General features: G+C 39.6%; 1 long non-coding RNA gene across 2 annotated transcripts; it reads left to right on the top strand.

Moving 5' to 3' along the window:
- Window positions 1-6,296: 6,296 nt before the first annotated feature.
- LOC104110355 (uncharacterized) lies at window positions 6,297-11,946 on the top strand. Of its 2 annotated transcripts, none has more exons than XR_689431.2 (5): window positions 6,297-6,718; window positions 8,179-8,246; window positions 9,229-9,293; window positions 9,638-10,599; window positions 11,470-11,946. It is a non-coding gene; the product is annotated as an uncharacterized lncRNA (long non-coding RNA). The 2 variants fall into 2 exon arrangements; XR_689432.3 differs by having other exon boundaries at window positions 6,300-6,718; window positions 9,918-10,599.
- The last annotated feature ends 7,633 nt before the right edge of the window (window positions 11,947-19,579 follow it).

Raw genomic sequence — 19,579 nt, 5'->3', positions numbered from 1 at the left:
TCACTGGGGGTGTTCAGACTCCGGAGGGGCTCCTACAGCCCAAGCGCTATAATCTGCACGGACAACTCACGTGATGCACGGATAACTCATGTGCTATAATAAAGTCTATAAAGACTGCTACAGGCGGGCAACCCCGACCCACATAAAAATCCTTACAATCAGACCCTCGACCTCACTCAGTCATCAATCTATCCAGTCTCTCTCTCTCATGGCCTCACAATGTCATAAAAATAGCCCAAAATGACGATATGATGTATCAGTAAACAACAACAGAGACTGAGAAATGATATGTAATGAAATAAATATGACTGAGTATGAATTTTTAATTTAAAATAAATAATTCACACCAATATGACCTCTGTGGGTCCTAATAATACTGGCACATAGTCTCAACATGATTTTTAATATGGTTCTCCGCTAAATTTCTTTAGCATATAAAACTACATAGAAAATGCCAAGATTATTTGACTACAAAATTCCATGAAAATGATTATGTCACAATTTCAATGGTGCACGCCCACACGCCTGTCACCTAGCATGTGTGTCACCTCCCAACAATTCACATAATATATATATTCAGGGTTCATACCCTCAGTTCCAAGATTAGAAGAGTTACTTACCTCAAACAAGACGAATCCAATGTCGAGCAAGCTATACAATGCTCCAGAAATTACATTCTGCACGTATCAATTTCCGAACGGCTCGAATCTACCACAATTAGTTTGATTCAGTCCACAAATATTATAGGAATTTATTCCATATCAAAATACTAATTTTTTGACAAAAATCCGAAATTACACTCAAAATCGACGTCTCGGAACCCGACAAAAGTTACAAATATGAACGTCCATCCAACCACGAGTCCAACCATATAAATTTTACCAAATTCCGACATCAACTCGACCCTCAAATCTTCAAATTAAACCAAGAGGGTTTTCACAATTTTCCAACTTAATTCACCAATTAAATGATGGATTCAAAGACATAATCATGTAAATTAATCAAAATTGGATAAGAATCACCTACCCCAAACACCCACGCAAGAATCTCTCTAAAAATCGCCTTCTACCGAGCTCCCAATTTGATTTTGTGTTATGTACTCAAAACCCCCGTTTTGGAACTTTTAATTCTGCCCAGAAATGTCTTCATCGCGTTCGCGACCATGGCTTCGCGTTCGTGAAGCACAAAAACATGTGCTGCCAAGGTTCCTTCTTCGCATTCGTGAACTCTTCATCGCGTTTACGATGCCTTCCTACCTCTGCCCTTCGCGTCAGCCCACTCGCGTTCGCGAAGGCTTAACGCCAGGCAGGCCCCAGTTCCCTTTCCCTTTCGTGTTCATGTCAGCCCACTCGCGTTCGCGTGGGCTTTCCCCAGTCTCTTCTTCGCATTCACGTCTCCTTGCTCGCATTCACGATGGGTAAATCCCAGCAGCCCAAATTTCCTTCTTCGCGAACGCGAGAGACCCTTCGCGTTTGCGAAGAACAATTCCAGATACCAGTTCCAGCAGTGGCAAAATAAGGCAAAATGATCTGAAACTATCCCGAAACTCACCCGAGCCCTCTGGGACCTCAACCAAATATACCAACAAGTCCTAAAACATCATACGAACTTAGTCGAACCCTCAAATCACCTCAAACAATGCTAAAACCTTGAATTACACCTCAATTCAAGCCTAATAAACTTTTAAATTTCTAATTTCTACAAACGACGCCGGAACCTATCAAATCAAGTCCGATTGACCTCAAATTTTGCACACAAGTCATAAATGACATAACTGAGGTATTCCAATTTTCAGAATCGGATTCCTACCCCGATATCAAAAAGTCAACTTCCCGATCAAACATCCCAAAAATTTAACTTTCGGCATTTCAAGCCTAATTCCATTACGGACCTCCAAATAATTTTCCAGACACGCTCCTAAGTGCAAAATCACCATACGGAGCTATTGAAATCATCAAAATTAAATTCTGAGGTCGTTTACACATAAGTGAACATCCGGTCAACTTTTTTAACTTAAGTTTTTAATTATGAGACTAAGTGTCTCATTTCACTCTGAAATCCTTCCGGAGCCGAACCAACTAAACCGATAAGTCATAAATCAACTGTAAGGAATAAATTTAACAGTAAATATGGGAACGGGATTGTGATACTCAAAACGACCGGTCGGGTCATTATATTCTCCCCCACTTAAATATATGTTCGTCCTCGAACGTGCCAAGAGCTGTTCTTAACCTTCAAATCTCTATTCCACCTTACCACACACATACCCGGGGTGATCTCACGTCACCATATTCTATATATGCCTGACCACATAACATAACTGTAAATCATTAATTTAACCTTAGCCCCAAAAAACTGTGGAGCCAAATCTCTAACATCCAGAATTCTTTTCAAGACCCGAATCTCACATCTACACATTGTATAAGCCTGAACAAGCTGTATCCAGCCATAACCATAATCCTAGATATAATCACATAACATACTACACAACTCGCATACTCGTAGCACCATTTCAGATCATAGTAACTACTCAAAACCAACGAAGTACTAGTATAAAACCCCGCATTCAACATAACCTCAATTCTGAAACCTTCGTACATTGCCAATGATGAAGGAAACAATCAAAAACTCATAACCACTCATCAGATCAACTAGCAATGGAGCTCTCTCGCCCCAACCAGAACCATAATCCTCTCTTAAGCCGACTTTTAATATTATCCTCCCGAATATACCATAATCAATCCTGATAGTATCCATTCTAGGTCCAATGACCTTATATTATTAAACACAACTATCCCACAGACATGCCACATCAATATAACTCAAGCCACAGCTACGCAATCTGTGTACCCAAATATGGGAGATGTCTCAAGGAAGAAAACCGTATTACAATTTCAACAAGCACCACCACAACCGCAATGTTACAACCAACTCCTCAAATTTCATGAAGAGGATAAACGTAGGCGCATGTGCACAATTGTAGAGGAAGGAAATTAATGAATCAGATAAATTATTATAAAAATAAAATTCTCACATACGGCACGGACAACTCACGTGCCAATAATATGAATCGCCCGGCATGGTCACAGGCCTCCAGTCTCAACATATCATACAGGAGCAATTAAACAAGTACACTAGCATGTGATAATGAAATAAGATTCTCATGCTCCTGGACTGGTATAAATACACGTCATAGTGTAAGCATGTGCAAAGTCTGCTATCACACTTCAAATCGGCCATTTAACGCGAAAATAGTAACTACCCCGTTTATTCAGGGAATTAGCCTCTTTGTAACCTCAAGTGTTGCCCGGATAGTTCTCAACAAAGGTAAGAACACGAGAAACATTATAACTTTACGCTTAACAATCAACTCTAGGCATATCATAGCCTAAGCATTCTTTCGAGTATAAATACCTGCCCCAATGCCCGCGCATTAGCTCAAACCTCACATATATGCACACTTATAGCGCGTAGCTATCACAAATAATTAGTGCAACTAGTGCCTCCACTGAGTTAAAATAAAATACTCACCTCAAATAGGTCGCAACCCCAAACAATATACTTCTGAGAACTACCAGTCTCCAAATTCATCGAACATATGAATCACCATAACTGATCCCAACTCCATTACTAGAATGACTAACACATTCTTCATGCATGATCATCCCACGAGGAAATCTTCATAATTCTTCCGTGCCACATAGCAATAATTGAATATCGACAGTCTATCAACCATGTGAGTAATACAATACTAATTATTCCACTATTTTTTGGAATTTCTATGATCTCTGATCTCAGCTAGAAGTTTGAATTTCAAAAAGCTTTTGCTTTCAATTTTTTTTTTTTGAATGTTTAAAACTTTTAGATCATCCTCTATGTTGAGTGAGCGGGAATATCTTAATATACAAATAAGGGTAGAATAGCCTAATCCCTCTCCTAATTAATATTTGTTAAGGAACATGTAAACGAGAAGCACGAATGTTAACAAGAAACACTTTGAGGAGCTTGGGGTGGTCCTACTCCAAGCGGTGCTTTCTCATTCGTCCACATATGGTTTGTTGTAGCTCCCTTTGTTACAGGTATTTTACTGTGCTATCACTTTTATTTTGCAAACAAACTGCCATGTGCGCAGAAATTCCAATCAGATGGTGGACTTTGTATGAATGCTACTCTCTGATTTAAATTCCATTGGGTCCAACATATTCAGGAATAATACATGCTATCCCCGGAACTTGTGTGCGGTTACTTACTCGAACACATTAATGACTTACGCAGTTAATAAAGAATTCTTAACACTAACAAAATTTTATTAATACAAACGTATTTTCAATTTTACTGAAGAAGGGTGTGTTTTGAAAAAAAACAAAAGATTTATTTTATTTGATGTTCCAACCAAATTTTAAACTAAAAAATGAATTTCATGATAGAGTATTTGAAGGAAAAAGAAGTAGGAAAGAATAAGACATTGGTTACGTTATTTCATTGAGACATGATTAGTTTTAAAAATGGTAGGATACTCCATATTCGGGTTAAAGTTAGAAAACATTGGATGTTCCTAATATGCATAAAGCTCAGTAGATTTCAAGAAATTATCATAGTTACATTTTAAATGAAAGACAACAGATATAACAAAATTAATTTTATTGTATTATACTGTATATTAGTATTAGTTAGAGTGGACTTTCCACTTGCTTTACGTATTTTCTACTCAGTAAAATTGTCTGCATGATGATGTGAGAGCATAAATGAATAGTAAATGGAGAAGCTAATTAAGTGCAAATACATCATGATCCTCTACTCCATTGAATTACAACTTGCATATTTAGAAATGTGCACGCATAAGGGATCTTGACGAAACAGATTATGATATTGTGTTCTATGTATTTGTGACTTTCATTCTTTTATCATTTGACACTAGACGTCAGTTCCGAAGAGCTCTAAGTTGACTTGTGATATGTATGAATCCAAATGTCTGATAGGAAATTAATCAACTAGCTATAACATAATTAAGTGACGATATATTAGCAATTGTATAGGAATAATGGACTATAATAGGCGTTAAATTTATCTTTTCCTCCTTGTTCGCAACAAATTTTCGTCATACGAAAAATAAACTGCAACAAAAATAATATGAAGAAAAAGAAATTTTATTGATAAATATTCGTGAGTACGATTCTATGTATCGCTTGATTCTCATCTCAAAAATTATACGTGATTCGAGGGCTTGAGAAGCGTCTTTCTCGAATGTAGGACGTTGCAGACCTCCTTGTGATGTATTTAATCACCAAGAATGTCGAGCAACACTTTGTTGTTACGGGTTGGCCTTCGGGAAGAACTCGGTTGATCACTCCTTTGTTGAAGAACTATGCACTTGATGATTGATCTCTCTATTTATGGATGCCTTCACCAATTGCGGAATGTTCTTCTCTAACTCTGCATCTCTTGAGAGTTATGTAATCCCTCTATTTATAGTTGTAGAGGATGGACAGTCCAATTACGTAGGAACTCTCTTGCTTGATTCTGATTGGCTAAGACATGTCATTTTAGCCACTTGGTGACCTGTGGTTGGTTCTTGCTTTTTTTGACTTGGATTGCTACATCATTTAACATGCGGCGTCATCATTTTGGCTTGCAGTTTGACCGGATGTGCCATGTCACTTGACACATGGCATGAGTCTGGGCCTTAAGATAAAATGGGTCTTGGGCTTGAAAATAATAAAATAGACTAATTTAATTTATAAAGTCCAAATTAATTATTTATCCTAATTGAATTTAATCCAAATTTTGTATGGATCAGACCCAATAAATTTTATGTCTACAGATGCCCCCTACTTCAAGGTTTGTCCTAACGTGGTTTATCGAAACTTGAAGACGAGGCTTGAAGTAGCAGTAAGACAATTATTATTTTTTTTAACAAAAGCTTCTTTTGGACTTAATTGCACATATCTCCTTCGAAGTGAAGCACACAAATATCAAAACTGAAATTTCTTCCATGTAAAATATTCCAAAATATTCACTTGGGTAAACCTGCGTAATTAAGGAAGGAGCTGCTTTTAATATTTTCCTTCTCCCGTTAGAAGATCAATTCAAGACCTTCTTAAGGACAATAGATCAAAGTAATTCCATCTTTGACTTGAATTACTATTTTAATCCAATTCTTTTTGGAAAGAATGACTAAGTCCAAACATTAAGCAAAGCCACATAACTCACCTACCTTAATTCGTGTTTGGACATTAATTGCAATCTACACATAACGAGTTCTCAATTTGTGTCTCACTAGTACACGTAATCTTGTTTCTTCAACTTCAGTCCAACCACGAGATAATTAACTTCAATCCGATAACTCTCTTCTTTTCCGTTTAAAAAGCGAATTCTTCGTGCGATCCCTATAAAAAGAGGACCAAGCCAACTAGTTTTCCATCACAAATGAATATCAAGCTCCTCTGTCTAACTGGGCGAAGCACCAAAACTGATACTAGAGCTTCTTCCATCTCCAATTGCTTTCACGAACTGCTTGCACTCGCCCTTTCTTTCATTCTATTTTTTTCTTATATCCTTAATTTTTTGTTAAATCATGACTTGCTCTCTCTCCCTTTTTCTTATGCAGCAGATCATTCAATCTAAACAGGTAGAAAAGAGAACAGAAGGAACCAAGTGTGCGCCATGCAATAATTTGGGGAAGAAGTTATTGTAACGATCCGGTCGGTCGTTTCGAGAGGTATGACCTCGTTTCTCCTATTTCTGCTTCCTTTTATGCTTTTTAGCTATATTATGATATACCGGGTTAGTTGGTTCGGGTCTGGAGTGGTTTCGGAGTGGATTGAGACACTTATTCTCTAAAATAGAAGCTTAAGTTGGAAAAGTCAGTCGGATATTGACTTATGTGTAAATGATCTCGGATTTGAATTCTGATGGTTCCATTAGCTTCATTAGGTGATTTTGGACTTAGAGCACGTCCGGAATGTGATTTGGAGATCCGTAGTGGAATTAGTCTTGAATTGGCGAAAGTTGAAAATTTGGCGATTTCGGTAGGCAGTGAAAAATTTGATATCGCGGTTGGAATGGATTTACGGAAGTTGAAGTATGTTTGTGGTGTCATTTGTGACATGTGTGTAAAATTTGAGGTCATGCGGACGTGGTCTGGTTAGTTTCGGCATCGGTTGTCGAATTTGGTAATTTAGAAGTTCTTAGGCTTGAATCCGAGGGTAATTTGGTGTTTTGATGTTGTTTTGAGTGTTTCGAATGTTCGTTTAAGTTCGTATGTTGATATATGACTTGTTGGTATGTTTGATTGAGGTACCGAGGGGCTCGGGGTGATTCCGGGTGGTTAACGGATTGTTTGAAGTTGGAAAATACAACTGAAGCTGCTGCTACTGGTATTTCTACACCTGCGGAGGGGGAGCCGCAAGTGGGAGGTCGCAGGTGCGCGTGGGAGTTTACAGGTGCAGATAGTGTTGAGGTAGGTTGGGTCCGCAGGTGCGTAGGCGAGGTCGCATCTACGAGTCCGCAGATGCAGATAGATGCCCGCAGAAGCGGAAGTGAGGAGGTGAGGCAGTGGCCGCAGGTGCAAGGTCTTGTCCGTACCTTCGTGGTCGCAGATGCAGATATGGAGTGCAAGTGTGAAGTTTTGGGCTTTAATGATTTTCTGCAAGTGTGGAGGTTTTTGCACAGATGCGGCATCGCAAGTGCGTATATTTGGCCGCAGGTGCGAAGGACCTGGGCAGAAACTATAAATTGAACACCTCGCGAATTTTGGTTCATTTTCACCATTTTTAAGTCGGTTTTTGGAGCTTTTGGAGTGATATTTGAAGGGGATTCAAGGGTATTCACTGAGGTAAGTTGCTTGAGCTCTATTATCATTAGCTATTGTGTTTTCTCGTTAATTTCTCACCTAATTAGTAGGATATTTTGAGTGAAATAAGGTGTTAGGGCTTGGGATTTTGGAGAGAGTAATTTGGGGATTTGAGGGACCAAATGAGGTCGGATTTTGATGAATTTAGTATGGGTAGACTCGGGAGTGAATGGGCTTTGGGGTTTTGTGACTTTTGTCGGATTTTGAGACGTGGGCCCAGGGGGCGGGTTTGAGTGAATTTTGGGTTTTTGGTCTAAATTGGTAGTTTTTCTTCTGGAATTCATTCCTTTAGCATAAATTGATGGTATTGTACTGATTGTGAATAGATTCGGAGCATTTGGAGGCCGATTTGAGAGGCAATGGCATTTCGGAGTAGGAGTTCTACAATGTTGAGGTAAGTAACAGTTTTAAATCTGGTCTTGAGGGTATGAAACCTAGAGTTTGATATAATGTGACTGTTTGGAGGTGGCACCCATGCTAGTGACGGGTGTGTGGGTGTACGCCGTGAGGGATTGAGACTTTGTCTATCTCGGGAGACTATGAAGTCTAATAGCCTTTAATTGTGTTTATATGCATTACTGTCTATTAGAACTTGACTGCCTTTCATATTAGAGATCATGCTTAGGCTATATTCCTGCTCATGGTAGTTATATTCAGTCATAGTGATTCTTGTACATGTTTACCTCAGTCTCTGTTATTTTTCCCTGATGATATACTCTAACACTTTGATTTGGGCTGTTTTTCCCTTTTCTTTATTGAGAGCTATGAGACTAGAGAGGTTCATGACTGAGTAAGGATGAGGGCCTGGTTGTGAGGTATTGTTCTATGGCACGTGAGTTATCCGTGCAGCACGTCAGTTTTCCGTGCGGATCCTTATATTATACTATAACACGTGAGTTATCTGTGCATCACGTGAGTTATCTGTGCGGATCCTTACATTATATTATAGCACGTGAGTTATCCGTGCAGCATGTGAGTTATCCGTAAAGATTATAGCGCTTGGGCTGTAGGAGCCTCACCGGAGTCTGTACACCCCCAGTGAGCGCGGGTATCCATTGAATGTGAGTGTTGATGGCTGAGAGCTGAGCGGTTGAGCTGTTGTGACGAGTTGAGTGATTGTTGCCCTGGGAGGTTGTTCTTGCTTTTTATTTGTTGTTGCACTTAGTTGCTATCTGTTATTGTTATGAAATTTTGTAAAAATTTTTATATTTGGAATACATGAACTTGAACCGTATAGAATTAATTTGACTTAAATTGCTGGAATTATTGAAAATGAACTGTATTGTATAGCTCGCCACTACTTCTCAGTTCCTTATTTATTTCTGTTACTTGCTGAGTTGGTTTTACTCATGCTTCACCTTGCACTTCATGTACAGATCGAGGTGTGTTTGATCACGGAGGTTGTTGAGTTCGGGCGCGATCGAGTACCGGAGACTACGAGGTAACTGCCGGCGTCCGCAGGACCTTGTCTCTCCTTCTATATTTCTTTCTATCTTGTATTGATACGTAGACACTGGTTGTATTAGTTTGGTTATCTAGTTGCTCATGACTTAGTGACATCCCGATGTTTGGGACTGGTTTCCGTATTTTGGTTCTATATTGTGTTCAACTTTGGTTTTTATGAAATATTTTGATATGAAAAAGTTTTAAACTACCTTTTTATTTAATTACTGGAGTATTTTGGGAAAGTCGGCTTGCCTAGTATCATCGATAGGCGCCATCACGACAAGTTAGGCTTTTTTTGGGTCGTGACAATTATGCTTCTTATATTGCTTCTTTCTTCAGAATTAATCCATATTGAAGGAATCCACCAGCATGAGAAGCCAAATTTGCAAACTTTGAGCAATAGAGATCGCTGTTCAAGACCAAAATTTTACCGCAAGTTAACGCTTCGTTCTATGGGCATCGATACCTGCCATGCTGAACTAGACTGATGTGCTGCTTCCGATATCTTTTTATGTCAAACTGAAGTGCCATGCTGATGAATCGTTGTGCTATTGGCACCGTATCCACAGAAACTTCGTGTTGTTGGAATCCAGGATTTACAAAATATTTTCTTTTGCAGGATTTTGAGAGAGTTCCAGAGATCTTGATGTCCCTAGGAAGATGTATTGCGAGTGAACCACTCGTCTCTTTGTTGTGGTTGGCGAGAGAGACACATGAAGTATCCTTTCAACATCGGCGACGAAATTCCTACTATTGGAGGCTCGAAGAGACCCTATCTTATCATTGGCGAGCGCAATATGTACCATATCGCATCGTTGTAGGCTGGCGAGGAAGACAACTGGAGTAGGCTTTTCCAACTTCGGCAAGCAAGTACCTGGCGCATCTCTGCTGCTTTGACTTCATAGAATTTCATGCTCTCATTAAAAAATTCATATCTCGAGCTTCGGGTGTCGGAATCGCGATCCATCTGTACTGTTGGAAAGAAAACTCCAAAATCACAATATTTGTAAATAGCACGGCAAAAATCCTTTTAGAATGTCCGCCATAATATTTTAAAGTTGCTACGGACATCTGCCACACTTGATTCCAGATTTGCGCACTCTAGATAAAGAAAGTCATGTCTTAGGCTAGAAACATCGAAATCACAAGCCGTTTGTGCAAATAGTAAGAAGACTCAGAGAGAACTCCATTCTCCTAGTCTGCTAATATCTTCCAAAAGCGACGAATATTCAATTTTTTTTATAAATACAAAGAGAACTCCATTCTCCTTCATAGCAGCAAGTTCAAAGTTCAAATTGAAGGTTAGTCATCCTTTTTGTTCCTCAATGTAGAAAACTTTATTCTTTTCGACTCAAGTTACTTGAACTTCTAAGTAGCATATAATAGATTGTTTTGACTAATTTTTTGTGTGGATGATGAAAATCTATATATATATATATATATATCACATATTTATAGTTTTTTTTTATTTTTATGCAATTTTACATATTTATAAATATTTACTGTAATTATATTATTTTGTAAAATATTAAAAATTAAATACCTATGGGGCTTACGCCTCGCTGAGGCATATGTAAAACGTCTCGCCTTATGCCTACGCCTTTTCAAACACTGCCTTCCAGATTGACCGCAACAATTTTTTGAAATTGATCTAGACGCCTGCCTTGCTGTTTTTCAGCTTTGCGCGCTCCAGGCACAAAATTCATATCTCGCACTAGGAATCTCCAAATTGCGATCCGTTTGGGCCATTAAAAAACAAACTCATAGAGCTACATTACATATGAATTTTATAGCAGAAATCCTTTTGGAATAGAAATATAAAATTCTCAAAGTCGACCTAGTTGCAGTAAACTTTTAGATTCGTGTAGTTTCAGCGAACAAAATCGTATCTTGAGCTAGTAGTCTCTAAATTGCAAACGGTTTGTATTGTTGGAAACTATACATCCGAATCTACAACACAAAAAATGTTAGGATAATAACATCTTCCAGATGGACCGTGGTAGTTTTTCAAAGTTGATCTCGTCGTCTATTGAGCTCGCTTTCCATCTCTATGCCCTCTGAGTTGTCCTGGGAGTGTTTTATTTTTCTTCTTGAAGTTGACTTTACTATCTTGCATGTATAACTTTGACTATCATGCTTCACAAATCTTATCTCTTTATTTTCTTTTGTAGGCTCGCAAAGAAGCTCAAAGGGTCGAGATATCAGACTGAGGTGTCATACAAGATGCGGAGCCACCCCATCACCAACTGTTGCACTTGATTTGTTGATAGTATTGAAGTTCATTAACGGCAGCTCCCATGGTGATTGAAGATTTTTTCAAGAGAGACGACTTCTCATATATAGGACCTTCAACCAACACTTGCACAAGAGAAGCAAGCTATCATGCTCGAGGCCTAACAAGATATGTGGTCAAGAGATCATAACAACTACTGAATGCGAGAGACATACATCGAGAATGACATTAAATATGGAGACATCATACAGACTTGGAAAAGCATTTAAGACGCGTCAGCAACAAAGCCTAGTTTACGATCATCCTCACGATTTAGGCTTTTGTATAGAAAAATATCTAGTTCCTTTTGTCTCTATATTTTTGGATGTATTAACTTTTCTACTATTGGAGCAATAAAATATCTTTTGTACTTCAACGCAAATCGTCTTATTTTCCTCATAGATATATGCCTCTACACTTGAAGAATTTATGTGATGATACGATGATGCCAAAAATTTTATTTTTAAAAACTCATGCGACTGAACTTAGAATGAAACTCTAAGCTGCCTACGTACCTCGATGAAGAGGATCAAGTCATAACGTAGTTCAGAGGGGTAAATTCTTTTTTTTCTTTTTTTTATGCCCTAATTTTTTCCTAGGCCGCCTCTCGCGAGGTTTTCAACCTAGTGGACTTTTATTTTTTGACCGTACACAGTTTAGACTCATGCAGGTCAAGAGTGTAGCAATGTGCAGTTTAGGCTCATGCATCAAGGAGCGTTATGACTTGCAGTTTAGGCTCGTACGTCGAGGAGCGTCATGACTTGAAGTTTAGGCTCGTACGTCGAGAAGCATAGCTGACTTTCATGGGAAGTACTGCTTCAGAAATTTGCCATTGATTGGACCAACTCTAAGACCATCCTTATCAACAGTTTTGTATGCGCCACTTGAATAGGCTTCCTTCACAACATATGGCCTATCCCATTTTGAGGTAAACTTGTCGCTTATGCGTTTGTTGAGGATTATGGGTCGTCGTACATCTAGGACTAAATCTCCCACTTAGAATGATCGTGGCCGCACTTTCTTGTTGAAGGCTCTAGCTAAAAGGTTACCAAACGTCTTGTTAAAAGCTTCAGCAGGGCCATTGGCGATTGCATTATACATTGAATACTTATGTTGCTTGAAACCAAATTTCTCGCATAGACTCCTCATGAGCTTGTTGTCAAATGGCGTTCCATTATCCGTGATTATGTATTTTGGTATGCCGTACCTAAAAATTATGTTCGACTTGATAAAATCGGCAATAATTTCCTTTTTTACTTCCTTGAGTGGAACAGCTTCAGCTAATCTAGAGAAGTAGTCTGTGGCAGCCAATATGTACATATGTCCTTTTGATGACTTTGGAAGCGGTCCAACAATGTCAAGTCTCCATGCATCAAAAGGCCACGAAGCTACAGTCGGATGAAGAGGCTCTGGAGGTTGGTGGATATAGTTAGCGTGGAATTGACACACTTAACATCTTTTGGCATGTTCCATGCAATCCTTCACCATTGTCGGCCAGTAGTAGCCTATCCTCTTGATGCGAAAATGGATCTTAGGACCAGATTGGTGTGCTCCACATGAGCCAGAATGTGCTTCCTTCATCGCTTGGTGGACTTCTTCTTTGACAAGACATCGCAAGAATAGTCCTTCAAAAGAGAGGCAAAATAATGTCCCCTTGTAGAAGATGAATCGTGGTGCCCTTCGCTTGATGTATGTTCTTTATCGCGGATCCTCGGGTAACTTTCCATGTTCAAGGTACTCTATCAATGGTTGCCTCCAATCCTCTTTTCAATCACCCCAACGGACGTATGATGACTTTCGTTGATTTGAAGATCAAAAAGTCTAGTAATGACCCATTGATGACACATATGTGCCTTTGTTGACTCATTCTCTCCAAGTGCCATCGTCGTGGCCAGGTTAGCCAAAGCATCAGCCATGCGATTTTCTTCTCTTGGGATGTGGTTTAAGAACACTTGGTTGAATCATTGGAGTAAACAAGAAGCATATTGGTGGTATGGCAAAATATCTTCCTTCTTTACATCGTAAATCCCCAAAAGTTGGTTGATGATCAACTTAGAGTCGCCGTATATCTCTAATTATAGAATCTTCATGTCTAATGCCATTTCAAGACCGATGATCAAAGCTTGGTACTCTGCAACATTCTTGGGGCATGTTTCACCTAAAACAAAGGAGAATGGCATGATTTGTCTATCTAGAGATACCAACACAACACCTGCCCCCGCACCATTCCGACGTGCGGATCCATCAAAGAACATTGTCTATGGTGGAAATTCTTCAACGAACAAAACGTCTTCATCTAGAAACTCATCAGAAAGCTCCCATTCCGCCGGAAGAGGGTGATCAGCTAGAAAATCGGATAGTGCTTGTCCTTTCACAACCTTTTGAGGTGTGTATGTGATCTCATATTGGTTAAACAATATGGACCATCTTGCTAGGCATCCATAAAGAACAGGCCGAGTCATCATGAACTTCACAGGATCTGCTCGAGAGATGAGTTTGATGGTGTATGCTTCAAAATAATGCCTTAGTTTCTTTATTGCATAAAGTAACGCTAAGCATATTTTCTCAACATGAGTGTAGTTCAACTCAGCTCCTATCAGAGTTTGACTGAGGTAGTACACGGCCTGTTCCTTTCCTTCATTATTCTCTTGAGCAAGTAGTGCCCCAAGTGAGCGTTCTTGTGCCGCAATATAGATATCAATGGCTTCCCAAGCATTGGTGCCCCTAACACAGGTGGACTCAGCAACTATATTTTGATGCTTTCAAAAGCATTTTGACATGATTGATCCCAATGAAAAGGGATATCCTTCCTCAATAGATGATTGAAAGGTTGACATCATTCGGCCAGATTAGAGATGAACCTCCGGATGAATGCTAAGTTTCCCTGTAGACTTCGAAGCTCCCTCAAGTTCTTTGGCTTGGGTATTTTCTGAATGGCGTCAATCTTTGCGGGATCAACTTCAATTCCATGATAATGCACAATGAAGCCAAGAAACTTTCCTGAGGTAACTCCAAATGCACACTTGAGTGGATTCATCTTTAGGTCAAATTTTCTTAACCTTTCAAAAATAATTCGAAGGTCTTAAAGGTGGTAACGCCTACTCTTCGTCTTCACCACTAAGTCATCAATGTAGCATTCAACCCTCTGATGAAGCATTTCGTCAAAGATATTTTGCATCGCGTGTTGGTAGGTGACACCGGCATTCTTCAAACCCAATGGCATCACTTTGTAGCAGTATATCCCTTTTGGAGTTCGGAAAATAGTACACTCTTCATCTTTTGGAGACATTCTGATTTGATTATATCCAGAGGACCCATCCATGAATGACATAGCTTTATCTCATGTTGTAGCATCAACCATGAGTTCAATAATTGATAGCGGAAAGTCATCTTTCGGACATACCTTAATTAGGTCTCGAAAGTCAAGACAAATACATATTTGACCATTCTTCTTCTTGACAGGTAAAATATTCGATATCCATGATGGGTACTTCACCTCTCGAATAAATCCCGCCTCGATGAGCTTGTTGACTTCGACTCCAATTTGTTGTACTAGCTCGAGTCGAAACATGCGTTGTGACTGCTTCACATGGCGTGCTCCACTTTTGATCCCTAAATGATGAACGGATACCTTAGGACTAAGACCAGGCATTTCTTTATACGACCAAGCAAAGACATCTTTGTACTCGGTCAATAACTTGGAGTATATCTCCTCCTCCTGAAGCATAAGAAATGCACTAATGAAGGTGAGGCGTGGATCTTCTGGAGTGCCTAAATTGAGTTCCTTAAGCTCATCCACAGTTGATTGCCCGCCATCTTCTAGTTGAGGGGGAGCCTCGTGTACTTTCATCATCAACATCAAGGCATGGGCTATCTTCCACAGTTATGTGATAGGATGTTTCCACAAAGTCTGACTTTTCTCTTTGACTCCCTTGGATGGTCAGCATGGCTTTTTTCTCTTTCTCTGCTTCTTTACGAGGCTGGCAATTGTAAACAATGGTTCTTCTTTGCACCTTCAGTGGACTATCTATGGATATCTACAAAATAGACTTCCTCTTCATACGTGATGGGAAAACACTATAGATTGCTTTCTCAGCAACAACTTCAAAATGATCCCGCTCCTCATGGACTTGATCCTTATGTTTTGCCAGTATCTTTCTAGATGGTGACTTCTTTATGGATCCCAAGCGACAAAAAATGGAGGTCTTTGAGGTAGTGGAAACTTCTTTTAGATGTTTGGAAGATACACGTTCACCTTTGTGACTTAGCCTTTCAAACACCAAGACCGGAGGGGTTGATCCTCCAATGCGATCAAACACTGAAGCCCGTTGTTTTATTTTCTTGCCCTTATCTTCGTTCATCTCCTCTACCGAGGTGTGTTGTGATAAAGTTATCTCTTTGCTTCTCTTAGATGAAATTTGAAGAGGCTCTGCCAAACTGAATCCCAACCCAAACTTTGGAGTGGCGACGTAGTGCCCTTGCTTTCTCAACTTCATTTGAGACTCATTGAGCCCATGTATATTTTCACCAGTGACTTCGTATTTGAGTTCTCCTAGTCTTGATGGATTAGAGAAGTCGTAACCAGACTTTTCAAGCAGTATGAAGGCCTTAGGATCATAGTGCCCTTTTATTTTATCAGCTTGGAGATTGCCTTTAGTAGACTCACAAGTCACGTATGGGATTTTTGCAACTGGGACAGTCATATGCTCCTTCAAATATTGGATATCTTTATGACTCATTTGCTTCTTTGGAGTACATTCATGTAGCAAAGGTTTCCCTTTCTTTCGATGCTCATGTGGAACATAGAGAAAAACTAGATGCTCCTTATCAGTCTTTGTCTATATGTCACCTTCAAATGATGATAGCTTAATGGAGACTTCTTCAGTTCTCTTCTTAGGCAGCTTGGTGATAGTCCATTGAGCCTCATTTGTTTCTTCTAACTTGACATTAGCTTCGTCGACTGATGATGGTTTCTCCACACTTGGTTCACAAGAATCTAGGTAGAATTTTGCATCTGCAAAGTATGACTCCGTCTTAGTGAAAGGATTGATGTCTGCATCAATTTTGACTATCTCTCCATCCCTTATGTACTTCAGACATGGATGCAAATTAGACGATACCACTCCATTCTCATGAATCCAAGGACGTCCGAGCAGTAGGTTGTATGATGTTTTAGAATCTATGACGTGAATCAGGGTGTTTGAGTTCATCTCACCAATAGATAATTCCACACGGATCATACCTATGGCTCGTTGTCCTCCTTGGTTGAAACCTTGGATTGTTAGGTTACTTTTCGATAGCTCATCGATAGAGATCCCAAGCTTTTTTAGCACCACCTTTGGCATGATGTTGACAACGAAACCATCATCAATAAGTATGTGATTGAGATGTTGTTCCCGAATGGCCCCTACAACGAACAAAGGTATGTTATGTGGCCTAGACCCCAGCAACATCATTTGTAAAGGAAATTGTTGCACAACATGTGACAACTTTTCCGTTATCATGATGTTCTTGTGTTTTCATTGGAGCGCGTTCATCGTTGCTTTTCTTTGTTTTGTCAGTACTAGAAACTACATGAGTTGCACCAACGTGACCTCCATGAAGGAATTTTCCAGGAAAGAATTCATGCAATGTGATGGACTTCGGAACTTTGGCGATAAGGCACCATTAATCTTCTTGCTTATAGAAGATTTGATAATTCTTGGTAGTTGTAGCTTATCCACATCGCTTATTTTTGCTCTTGACTTAGGAAGTGGTTGCCTCAAAACTTCTTGATGTCTTCGTTTCTTATGAGTGACTAGAGTCCAACCCTCATCGTCTTTGTCTTTGGACTGAGCGTCCAGCTCTAGTGAACCTTCAAGAGTTTTCCCTGGAAAATCAACTTCAACGGGCTCGAAACTTCCAAATTGTAAGAAGGAGGTGCTTTACGCGTTCTACAACCTTGAACACTTCTTTTCCTTGAGCACGATACTTGCATGATTTGCTTCTGATGTTTCATCCATGTCTATGATGATTTTTCCTTCACTTACAAGAGCCATGATTTTCTCTTTTAGGATGAAGCATTTCTCTGTAAGGTGGCTAATGATGCGATGAAACTTACAGTATTTTGGATCGTCAAATTTACCAATTTCCTCAAGCCTTTTTGATTAAGGGAGATCAATGACTTTCTTGGTCAACAATTCATCGAGGATCGTGGGTACGTCTGAATCTAGAAACGGATAAACCTTCGCCTCTAATTCTTTCAAGGTTGGATGATGTTTCTCCTCTTTAGGATATTGATTCAGGGTCTTATTCTCCTTGAACTTTTTCTTAGTCGTGACTTTCCCAGAAGTTGCTTTCATAGCCATAGATTCTTTGATTTGGTTCTTTGATGCAACATTGTTCTTGAACTCCTTCTGATCAGCAAATGTAGATGCCTTTCCATGGCTTGTGATGCTTAACTCTATGTCGTGAGCTCGCATTGCAAGTTCTTCAAACGTTCGCGGTTTGATCCATTGTAAGATGTACAAAAGGCCCCAGTGCATCCCTTGAATGCACATCTCCACAGCAGATATTTCTGAAAGACGATCCTTGCAGTCTAAACTTAACGCCCTCCAACGATTGATGTAATCCACCACAGGCTCGTCCTTCCTTTGCTTGGTGCCTGTCAACTCTATCATGCTTACAGTTCTTCGGTTACTATAAAAACGATTGAGGAATTCCTTTTCAAGTTTATCCAAACTATCAATGGACTCGGGCTCCAACTCAATATACCAGTCAAATGTGTTCCCTTTCAGCGAACGAACAAACTACTTTACCAAAAGTCACCATGCATTCCAGCATTTTTACAAGTCTCGACAAAGTGGGAAATATGTTGCCTTGGGTTTCCTTTGCCACCAAATTGATGCAGCTTTAGTGGTTGATAATTGGTTGGCATAGTTAGATAATCAATCCTCTTAGTATAAGGCTTAGAGTAGTACAATGAACTTTGTGATGGTCTGCCGTATTGAGCTCTGATGGTGTTTGTTATCATGTCTTACAATTGTTTGACAGATAACACCGCAACCGAAGTGGATTGTTATTCCCTCTGAATGCTGACCTTGGCAAGTGATTCCTCAACAGTCGTGTTTTGCGAGGTGAAGACAGGTGAACAAGGAGGGACGTGGCTTGACTCTCCAGGTGCATAGGCCTCAAGTTTGTTCATGAGTTGAACAATTTGAAGGTCTTTGTCTTCAATAGATTTCTTCATGACTTCTATAGTTTGTTCCATCATGGCAAACATTTCGTCCACGTTAGTTGCGTCGGTCATTAAGGCGTTGACTTTCATTGAAATCGGAGAATCCACCAGATCCTCAAGTTCACCAAGTTTGGAGGCTGTTTGAAAAAGTTCGTCAAATAGCGAGAATGGGGTGTTGCTTCCAAAGATTGTGGTTGTAGACGTCATGTGAGATTTGCTCTTCTTTTCCATATCCAAGGAGGCGAAGTAATCAGATCCATCCAAGCCACTAGCTTTGAACTTGCTTCGAGTGATTAGGCCAAAATGACTGAGCTCAACAGATGTGGCAGCAGTAGTATCTTTGCATGAAACATCACACTTGCGGAAAGCCATTGTAGCAGTAGATCTGAAGTTCGTAGTTTTCAACTTGCAAGAAGGAGAGATGAAGGGCAGAATGAGTCCCATTGGGCGTACGGAAAATAAACTGCAACAAAAATAATATGAAGAAAAAGAGATTTTATTGATAAATATTTGTGAGTACGATTCTATGTATCGCTTGATTCTCCTCTCAAAAATTATCCGTGATTCGAGTGCTTGAGAAGCGTCTTTCTCGAATGTAAGACGATGCAGACCTCCTTGTGATGTATTTAATCGCCAAGAATGTTGAGCATCACTTTGTTGTTACGGGTTGATCTCCGGGAAGAACTCCATTGATCACTCCTTTGTTGAAGAACTATGCACTTGATGATTGATCTCTCTGTTTGTGGATGCCTTCACCAATTGCGGAATGTTCTTCTCTAACTCTGCATCTCTT

The sequence above is a fragment of the Nicotiana tomentosiformis genome, chromosome 9, assembly GCF_000390325.3.
Source record: "Nicotiana tomentosiformis chromosome 9, ASM39032v3, whole genome shotgun sequence".
In the NCBI taxonomy this organism is placed as follows: domain Eukaryota; kingdom Viridiplantae; phylum Streptophyta; class Magnoliopsida; order Solanales; family Solanaceae; genus Nicotiana; species Nicotiana tomentosiformis.
The sequence above is the reverse complement of the archived record's forward strand: the minus strand, read 5'-3'. Positions and strand labels throughout refer to the sequence as shown.